We start from the raw sequence: 10,399 nt of genomic DNA, 5'->3' as shown, positions 1-10,399 counted from the left end.
TAAGTAAGACCAAAAAATGTTATTAGAATGTATATGTTGCAAAACTGTAAAATGTTTCATAAAAAAAATTGTTGATAACATTAACATACCATCCTACTCATGGAATCGCTGTCGATATCTACCAGGAACTTAACTCCATTATTGAGACGTGGCATTTTTATGTCAGGCGAGTTTGTATGTTCAGAACAAATTAACGATGTCTACGAATAACATTGACTACATAATCACAGTAAATACGAATTACAAATATCATCGTACGTAAGCGTGTTACTAGCGTATTAGAATATTTATATATGTTTTTGTGCATATGCGTGTTACAAGCGTAATACACTCGTTTGAACAAAAATATAACATATTTTAACCTAATCGTTTACAAAGTGTTTTATGTTTTAGTTTTAGATTTAACAAAGTGTTGTTTACGATTACATAAATTGCATTAAATTTCTTACAGGAAAGCGAAGTTAGAAAGTTAGAAGTTAGAAAAAAACCCTCATATTTTCAATCAATTTCCTTAAGAACACAGATGTATCGAGTAAAATTGAGAGAACCACATAAACAATGTAACTCACCTGAAGATTGAGAATTGATTTTTGACACAAAATTGAGATGCGAAATGAGGAAAGAGGGAAAATGGGAAATGAGAGGGAAAATCGGAAGTGAGAGGGAAAAAGAGCATTCAAAATTAGACAAAAAAATAGAGAATACATATTTTTCTAGATTGGTTTGAATTTTTATTTTATTTTTCAATTTTTTTCTACACATTTAATTATATATATTTTTTGGTTTTTGTTTAATAACTTATTATATTTTAACATTTTAAAAAAATATAAAAACATAGTATTACTTAGCTTTTTTATGAACATTCCAGTATAAATTTCGTTAAAAATTGAGTTCGTTTAAAATATCGTATATTTTAAATAAAATTAAAACTTTATCCATTATTATCATTATCATCTTCTAGGTTATCATCATCACCATATGTGTTATGATGATGATCAACATCATAAAGTTATCATCATTATCATGTGTTATAGTGGTTATCATCATCATAATCATCGATCACCGTCACCGTGAAACGGCCTCATCATCAGACGTGCGGGTAATCAACGTAGTCATTGTATAGGCTATCGTAGTCGGCGTCGATCATACGGGTAACATATCTCGTTATCAATGTCATCATCATCGTCAACAGCATCATCAACACCAACATATATATGACCTATTGCCATGTACGAGATGTAGCCAGCATCGTATGGGTTATCGTAAACAAAACGCCCAATATTAGCGATCATTGTTGGCACCATCTTATGAAATGTTGTTGTCATCAAACGACATTATCAGTCGTACAAGCTACCATCTGTATGACCATCGTATACGTTATCATGGTCGCCGTCGATCATACGGGTTACATGTCATTAAACATCGGTGTCAGCATCATCATCAACATATATATATATATATATATTATATATATGTGTGTGTGTGTGTGTGTGTGTAAGTGTGTGCGGTGTGCGCGTCTGTGTGGCGTATTGTCATATAGGTACCTATAACTGATCATCATCATATATATGTGTGATCATCATCATAAACATCATGATCATCGTACGAGCTATAGTCGTCATCGTATGGGTTAGTGCAAAGCAAACCGTACCATATAGGTTAATTAGCAGCAACATTATGATAATCACCACCAACCCAGGTTGTCATATCCATGTATTCATGTGGTTATCATTATATTAGCATCGTCGTCGTCATAATTAGGCCAATCATCATGGTCATCATACGGGATAGCACCGTCATCGTCTCATGGATTACATATCCTCAATCATACTACATACCACCTACTGCCACCATCCACCGCCCACATTCGCCACAACCACTAGAACCAACCACAACGACCTCCAGCACCAACCACTGACCACACACCACAACCACCCACAACCACCACCCACCACACCTCTGCCACCACCAACCCAGGTTGTCATATATCCATGTATTCATGTGGATATCATTATATTAGCATCGTCGTCATCATAATTGGGCCAATCATCATGTTCATCATACGGGATAGAACCGTCATCGTCTCATGGATTACATATCCTCAATCATACTACACAGCACCTACTGCCACCATCCACCGCCCACATTCGCCACAACCACTGGCACCAACCAAAACGACCTCCAGCACCAACCACTGACCACACACCACAACCACCCACCACCACCACCCACCACACCTCCGCCACCACCAACCCAGGTTGTCATATCCATGTATTCATGTGGGTATCATTATATTAGCATCGTCGTCGTCATAATTAAGCCAATCATCATGGTCATCATACGGGATAGCACCGTCATCGTCTCATGGATTACATATCCTCAATCATATTACACACCACCTACTGCCACCATCCACCGTTCACATTCGCCACAACCACTGGCACCAACCACAACGACCTCCAGCACCAACCACTGACCACAAACCACAACCACCCACCACCACCACCCACCACACCTTCGCTAACACCACCACCCACTACCCACCACCACCACCCACCACCACACATCCGCCACCACAAACCACCACAACCACCCACCACACCTCTGCCACCACCACCACCCACCACACCTCCACCACCACTGAACTCCGCCACCACCACCCACTACCCACCACCACCACCCACCACCACACATCCGCCACCACGAACCACCACACCTCCGCCACCGTCCACCAACATCATGACCACCTGAACCCACCACCACCCACTAATATATATATATATATATATATATATATATATATATATATATATAACTTTTTATATTGTACAATAATAACTAACCGTACAATTAAAATTTAAAAGCATTTGGGTCAAATAATTACCCCCTAACGGCGATAATTAGTCCCAAAATTCAACTGTGAAGCAATGTTCCTTATAACTGTCGTAAGTCAATATTCCTTAAAACCGTCGATGATTCGTTTATGTTGTGAAGCACAAGTACAAGCATAAGAAGAAAATGAAGAACCCTAACTCATCTACTTCTGAAACGGAACCAAGGACAAAGCAAAAGCACGATAGGTCTCAGAATAAAGATGGAACAGGTTTTGATTTATGATTTTGTTAGCGTTTTAGGTTTAATTATTCTTAAAATGTAACCGCTGTGAATTTAAGCATCAGCAATTGAGATTTGCAAAGAATTTGTTTAAATCATCTTATGTAAAGCTATCATCATGTATTAAAGCGTTTTATAAGCGTGTTGTTGTTGTAATTCATATCTTTGTTTTTTTAAATCTATGTGTAATATTAAATCATGTTATAAGCGAATTCTAAGCGTGTTATGGCTTTGGTATGAGAATTATCAATGTGATGTTTGATAAGCGTTTTTTGTTTACTTGTGATTCGTGTTGTTATCCCCTACCCCCATGTTTTATTATATGTATGTGATTTAGTTGTCGTAAAAATAAGACCGATAAAGCTAAGCATCTAAACGAGAAGAGAGATAAAAGGAAGACTAAAAAAGTTGCTCCGATGGTGAAAAGGGTGAAAACAAAACATGTTGTGGAAGCAGACTCTGATTCATCCCCTGACACAAAAATTAACCGGTTGTTGTCAAAGCGGAAAGAGGTGGAACACAGCACCTCTGACCCGGACTTTCAGTGTCCGAAAAAGAAAGCCATTAAAGAAAAGAAGCCAGCCAAGAGGACATCAAGAAAACCTTTTGTTGAATTTGTAGACAAAAAATTGAAGAATAGGTGTGAACCTTATAATATTGTTGATGCAGTGAAGACAATGACTCTGCCCAAAACACTTGTGTAGAAGAAATGGGTTTCGAGTCAATGTTAAGACTTCAAGTAACCCAAACTCCAACAACTTTGGGATATTGGTTGCTCATGAACTATAATAACCGTTTAAATGAATTGAACATTGGGAGAAATGTTATTAAGGTAACACCACAAAAAGTACATGAAGTGTTGGGGATACCAATGGGTAAGATTCCTGTTTTAGACAAGAGTAGACCAAGATTGGGGGAAGATGTTACTACAGATTTGTTCAAAAATCAATTCCCGACTCCAAGAATAAGTATAAAGCATGTGACAGAGAAACTGGCCACGGATCAAGGAGTTGGTGAACTACTTAAGATTAATTTCCTTGTGTTGTTCAACACCTGTATAGGGTTTATAACAAAATCAACAACAGTCAATCAACGATTCATCTCCGCAATTGACAAAGTCTCAGATATTCCAAATATGGACTGGTGCAGCTATGTAATTGACAACCTAAAGATGACAAAGGAAGAATGGAAGCATGTCAATCAGCAATACAACGATCCGCACCTTCCTTGTGATGCTTTACACGCATGAATACCAGATAAAATATGGTCCATTTGGGACTCCCGTCACAACGCCTGCAGTCAACTACATAACAACAACGACTCTTAATAATATGGAAAAATACTTGGGAGAATAATGGTCCTCCCTTAGAAGAAGATGATGGAAATAATGAAGATGAGGTTGCTGTTGTTGCTGCTGTGACATTTAGTGTTGACGGGAAGGGGATTGATGCGGCTGCTGCTGATACTACTGCTGTGACAGTTAGTGCTGCCTGGAAGAGACTTGATGAAGGTGTTGCTGGGGCTACTGCTGCTACTGCTCCTGTTACAATTAGTGATGCCGGGAAGGTGCTTGATGAGACTGCATGTGGTGGTACATATGGTGATGCATCTGCCGGTAAGTCTGGAGCTGAGGAGAAACAAGAACATGGTGAGAAACTTGTTATTTTCTCTAAAAAAAACTCTCATATCTCTTATTTCTATATGTATTTCATGTAATGCAACGTTTATATAACAACATTATATATAATCAAAAACAGATGGTCAAAGTGCATCTGAAACAGATAATGCCGATCAAACAGCTGAACAAGATTTGGATGATTATGTAAGCGTTTATTCACAGTTTTCAAATGTCATTGGGAACACCCACCTAGGATAAATTGAAAATGTTTTTGGATTAATCAGATTTTATGTTGTAATGTTTTAGATAAATCTAAAGTGTCTTGTATAAGTGTGGTGGTTTAATCCCTTTAATACAAAAGCAGTTTTGTGACTTTGATTGCCGACAATTATAAATAAAAAACAAAAGAGGTTGAAGGTAAATTATTGTTATAATTATTTTCAGTCAAATTTAAAATAAGTGGTTTTATGTTTAACAGTTGACACCGGATTGTCAACAAGTGATAACCTCATTACACTGAAATCTCCATATCTTCTGAGAGAGGTTGACGTATCCACTAATGTCATAGAAGATGAAGAAATAATTTCAGAGTATATATTTTTTTGTTTTGAAGACATTTGGGAGGAGGTCTACAAGTCCACTCACACAGAGTCGTTCAAGGTGATCTTTGAAAGCTACTGTCCTGGCATTTATATAACCACCAATGCAATGGACGCATTCATTGAACTAATGAACTATGAAGAAAAGAAAAAATCTGCAGCATCACCGTTCAGATTCTTAGCTTCAAGCACTGTGCTGGTACAAATTAATCTACTTTCTTTGTACTATTATAAAACGCTCAATAAACGCTTTAAACATCTACATTTTAATTATTATACAGACAAGTGACCATTATGTCAAGGGGTTACACAGAAAAACAAAGACTGGATATGTTGTCAGACAACATCGAAAAACAAATGGCAATGTTTGGAATCATACTCAAGGAGGTTGCTATAATGCTCGTGCCAATTCTACAACACGGTCATTTTTTTGTGGTTACCTTCAATCTTCAAACAGGAGTGATAGAATTACTTGACAACAGTGCAAATCAAGAAATACCAGCTGATGGAAAGTTTAAAAGCTTAGAAGACAAATCAAAAGCAATTAGAGAGAATTCTGAAGAAAGATACGGAAAGACTCCTGATATACTGGTAAACATATATACCTGTTATAAAAATTGTCAAAATACTTAAATTGCTTTCTATTTTGTTCAGAGAAACGTCTTTTGCATGTATCTTAAGACAATCAAACACCCCATTACTCCGCAAATCCAAATAGCAACAATCAAAAGAGTGAAGATGGGATGGAGAACAAAAAATAATGGAATAGATTGTGGTATTTTTTCTATGATGTCTACATGGAGAAATATGATGGAAAGAGACAATGGGGGTGTAATTTTTGCAAGGAAGGCCCTAAACAACAAAAGCAGCTAAAAAGGTTGAGGGCAAAGTTTTTGTGAAAAATCCTCCCCTCGGATGTAAACCAACACAGAAATACTCTTAGCAAGAAAACACAGGTAATCCATGAAAATAACAACACTGTTTTAACCGGAGAATAGTTAATTGCTGAACTTAAGAAAATGCAACAACAAATTTGAATGATTTCAAAACTGACTGCTATGTACTTTAAGATACTTGTTAGATGTTATGATATAGACTTATGGAGATCTCTAGTATTATGTTACCACTTTGTAATGTAAGTTAATAGTTTACATATTGAATCCATATTTTAACACAAACATACAAATTTTATTATTACCAAAACATACATAAAAACACACCACCACTATATCATAAACACTCATGAAACACCATCACATACTAATCTCTGAGTGACATAAGAAACTTCAACTTCAATTCCATTGAGCATTTCAGTTCAAGAATTGTCTTGCCTAACAGTTTTAACTGGTCAAGCTCTCTTTGTCCTACATCAACCATAAACAAAACAACAAGATCTTGGATAGTACCAGCGGGCATTCGAGTAAGAACTTTTGCAATGACAACCCTGGCATCCAAGTTGTTGCTAGTCTTTACAAATTCTTCAGTAAGAGTTTCCCGACAAGCTTTATCTGCCTGCAATCCTGAGGAAATCCTTGTAGGATGTGGATGATGACGAGCAACCCATTATTAACTTAAAAAATAATTTAAAATTATGTAGGTATATGAGTTTTACAAATGTGGTATAGGTATATATAACCAAAAGGATCACGGACCAAACAGTTAATATGAAACATGTAAGCAAATAGTAGTAACTCTGCAATAAAAAAACAAAAGGGTGTCCCACGCTTGGGAAACGCTCACACTTGTCTCATGTGTTTTTTTTAAACTAGAGATTAATTACATTTATATCACATGTCAAAATTGGGAAAAATATTTCTATATTATACACTTTGTTGAAAATATTTCTATGAATCTTGAGAAAGAGAAAGACGACACTTTGTTGAAGACAGTCGAAGAGATTAGGGCTAGACTCACATTTGAAAAATCAAAGAACCTCGACTCATGTAAACTCATGTTGATGGAACCAGACACTGAGTTTAAGGCAAAGGTTGTTGATTATCTGAAACAACAGTCTGCATGCTACGACTCAGTATGTGGGACTCTGGTTGACACCGTAACTATGGTGTCAGCCAACAAGAGTTTTAAGGATATGGGGTCGGATATTGTGGACAAGGCGGACTGATGGTGATGTTAGCTTTTCTCTTTTTGGTTTTTTTTGTGATGTATTGTAATTTATGGTACTTTTTGTATTGCATCTGTTGATGAATGGTAATTATGGATTATATTAAAATGCTTTCTTAACATGTTTTATGGATCATCTAATGGCTATCTCTTTCTTTGTTAAAAACGCTTGTGATACGCTTATTAAAATATGTTATATATTTGTTCAAACGAGTCCATTACCCTTGTAACACGCTAATGTACAAAAACATATATAAATATCCTAATACTCTGGTAACACACTTATCCCCTTTAAATTATATTAAAAACCATCTTGTGTCAAAGTGTCTATTTTTAGCCACAGATTCTCGGCCGTAAAAACTATGCCAATATTGGTTCTTAATTAAAAGGGAGGCAAAACTCAAAAAACTCCAAATTGGCTCCAAATATTCAAAAACTCCAAATTATTTAACACTCCAAAAATCAAATTACAGTCCAAATTATTAAAAAACTTTTCCACTCCACAAATCAGACGACACTGAAGGCTACTCCAGAAAAAACAATCGAAGAAGCTTATAGATCAAACAATCAAAGAAGAACATGTTTTATACTCCGATGAGAATATTTATATATGTTTTTGTACATAAGTGTGTTACAAGCGTAATAGACTCGTTTACAAAGTGTTTATTTACTTACAGTAGATCATGAAATCTGACGTTTTATGCTTGTAAGGAATCGGCAGTTTGACATTTGTTTTCTTGCAGGTTGAGCATGAGGAGCAGATCGCCTCCGGAGCCCTGACACTTGAACCGTGCACAGATGCCGTCACATTAGTGCTTGGCAAAAAGAAAGGTGGGTTTTTAAAAGGGATTGGGTACGGATTGACAGCAGGTGTGAGTCGGGTAAAAGGCTCGTTTAAGGAACGGATTGCCCAACTTGAGTATGAGGCGGTGCAGAGAGATGAAGTGGTGAACAAGTTGACGTGTCTACTTGAATCCACGAATGCTATGCTAGCAAGCCGTGAGAAGGAACAGTTAGCATTTGAGGCCAGGTTTAGACATCTCGAAGGAATGTTGCCACAAATGTCGGCAAGTCAAGTAAGTGACGTATGTTACACATAAACATATTAATTAATGCATTCAACATACATAGTTGGCACTGTTTTTGTCACAATTCGTAGGTAAATCATGTTCCCAATCAGGTTGGTTCTGACCAAAGTACTAGTGCTGTGGGGCAAAATATAATGCCAGCACCAGTAAGTATCTGACAGTTTCTTTGTTTATTACAACTTTCCATATGATTTTTCATTTTCCATAACCTAATAAATTGATTTGTTGGCCAGTTCTGTGGGAAACATCTTTACCTTAGGTGAGGCTGTGCAACAAGAATCCGCTCCTCAGGTAAGCATTTGGCAGTTTGATTGATTTTTTTTAATAATTAACTTTCCATGTTAGTGTGTTGATTTTGCATAAGTTAATTATAGGCCAAGTCTGTGGATAAAAAGGTTGTCCAAACGGTACCCGCTCCCCAGATCGCGACATCAGTAAGTATTTGACAATTTCGGTACTTTTTATAATTCGTTTCCAATGTGAGTGTGCTCATTTTCTATTACCGACTTGCAGGCCAAGTCCGTGGACAAAAATGTTGACCAAACGGTAGTCGATCCCCATAGCGCGAAATCAGTAAGTATTTGGCAATTTCAGTGTTTATATTTTATAACCTAATAAGTCTAACAATTCCAATTTCTTTTATATTATTAATGAAGCCTGTAGAGAACAATGTTGACCACACTCCGGATAGTAACGGCTCGAAAAAACCATCAGTAAGTATTTGGCAATTTCAGTTTTCCATTTAATTGTTGATTGATTTCCATCCATAAGCTGATTCAATGAATGGTTTTTAGGTAAAACGGAGAAGCCGTAAAAGAAAAGTTGATGTATCTACGGATGTAGCTTCCCCACCTCCTGAAATAAAGGTATGTACTGCGCGAAACATTGTTAATTCCCCACCAACATGGCATATCCATGGGTATGTACTTATATATTGACTTCAACTAAGCCATCATAATTTCCCATGCTTGTTTATAAGTGTATGAGTGTCGTTTGTGTGTGCATGACAAGCGTAACAAGGTGGCACGTGGTAGAGTTCATTGGTCACCGGTTCCACAATAGTTGCATGGAAAAGCAATCCCGGAGGGTTGCTATTAAGTTAGTATTGAAGAAGCCATAAAGGAACAAGCAATTACTCCTTGTGAGGCAGGTGAAATTATGACTGTTGGTAACGCAACTGGTACTTTTGTTGCTTGGCCAGAACACCTGATCTTATGTGACTAGGAGGTCTGTTCCCTTTTAACCTATACGAAAACTTAACCGAACAAATATCTATGTTCAGTTTAATTTATTTTAAAAAATGAACACTTGTGTTCGTTTATGTTCGTTTGTTTATAATCTAAACTAACATAATTGAACAAAGATAAACGAACATACACGAACGTCACTCATGAACATAAATGAACGAACGGAACATGTGTTCATGTTCGTTCGTTTAATTAAACGAAAACAAACTTTGCACGTGTTCGTTCGTTTACTAAATAAACGAACTTCCGGCCGAACGGTTCACGAACGTTCGGTTCGTTTGCAGGCCTACTATTTTTTTCTATTTAATTACAAAATATGACATTAATTATACATATTTGTTTTTCATATTCTGTTGTTCCAGCAAACAGAAGACAAGGAGCAGTGCCAAGGAAACCGACGCCTTAGCTAGTATATAGGTAGTCGTTATTTTGTATTTTGTAAGATATTTTGCATATATCTGACAAAAGATGTATACATTTTCTTAAGTGAATATTATTGTTAATATAATTTGTTTCTAATTTTTGTTTTGTCATGCTTGCTTACAGCTGTTTTATATTACTGCACAAAAAATAAAAATAATTATATATTGCCTAATTACACACTATTTGGCC

This window comes from Bidens hawaiensis, unplaced genomic scaffold (assembly GCF_021521415.1).
Source record: "Bidens hawaiensis isolate Kalapana, Puna unplaced genomic scaffold, B.hawaiensis_p1.1 tig00075088_1, whole genome shotgun sequence".
Classification (NCBI taxonomy): Eukaryota; Viridiplantae; Streptophyta; class Magnoliopsida; order Asterales; family Asteraceae; genus Bidens; species Bidens hawaiensis.
This window is presented reverse-complemented; position numbering follows the sequence as displayed.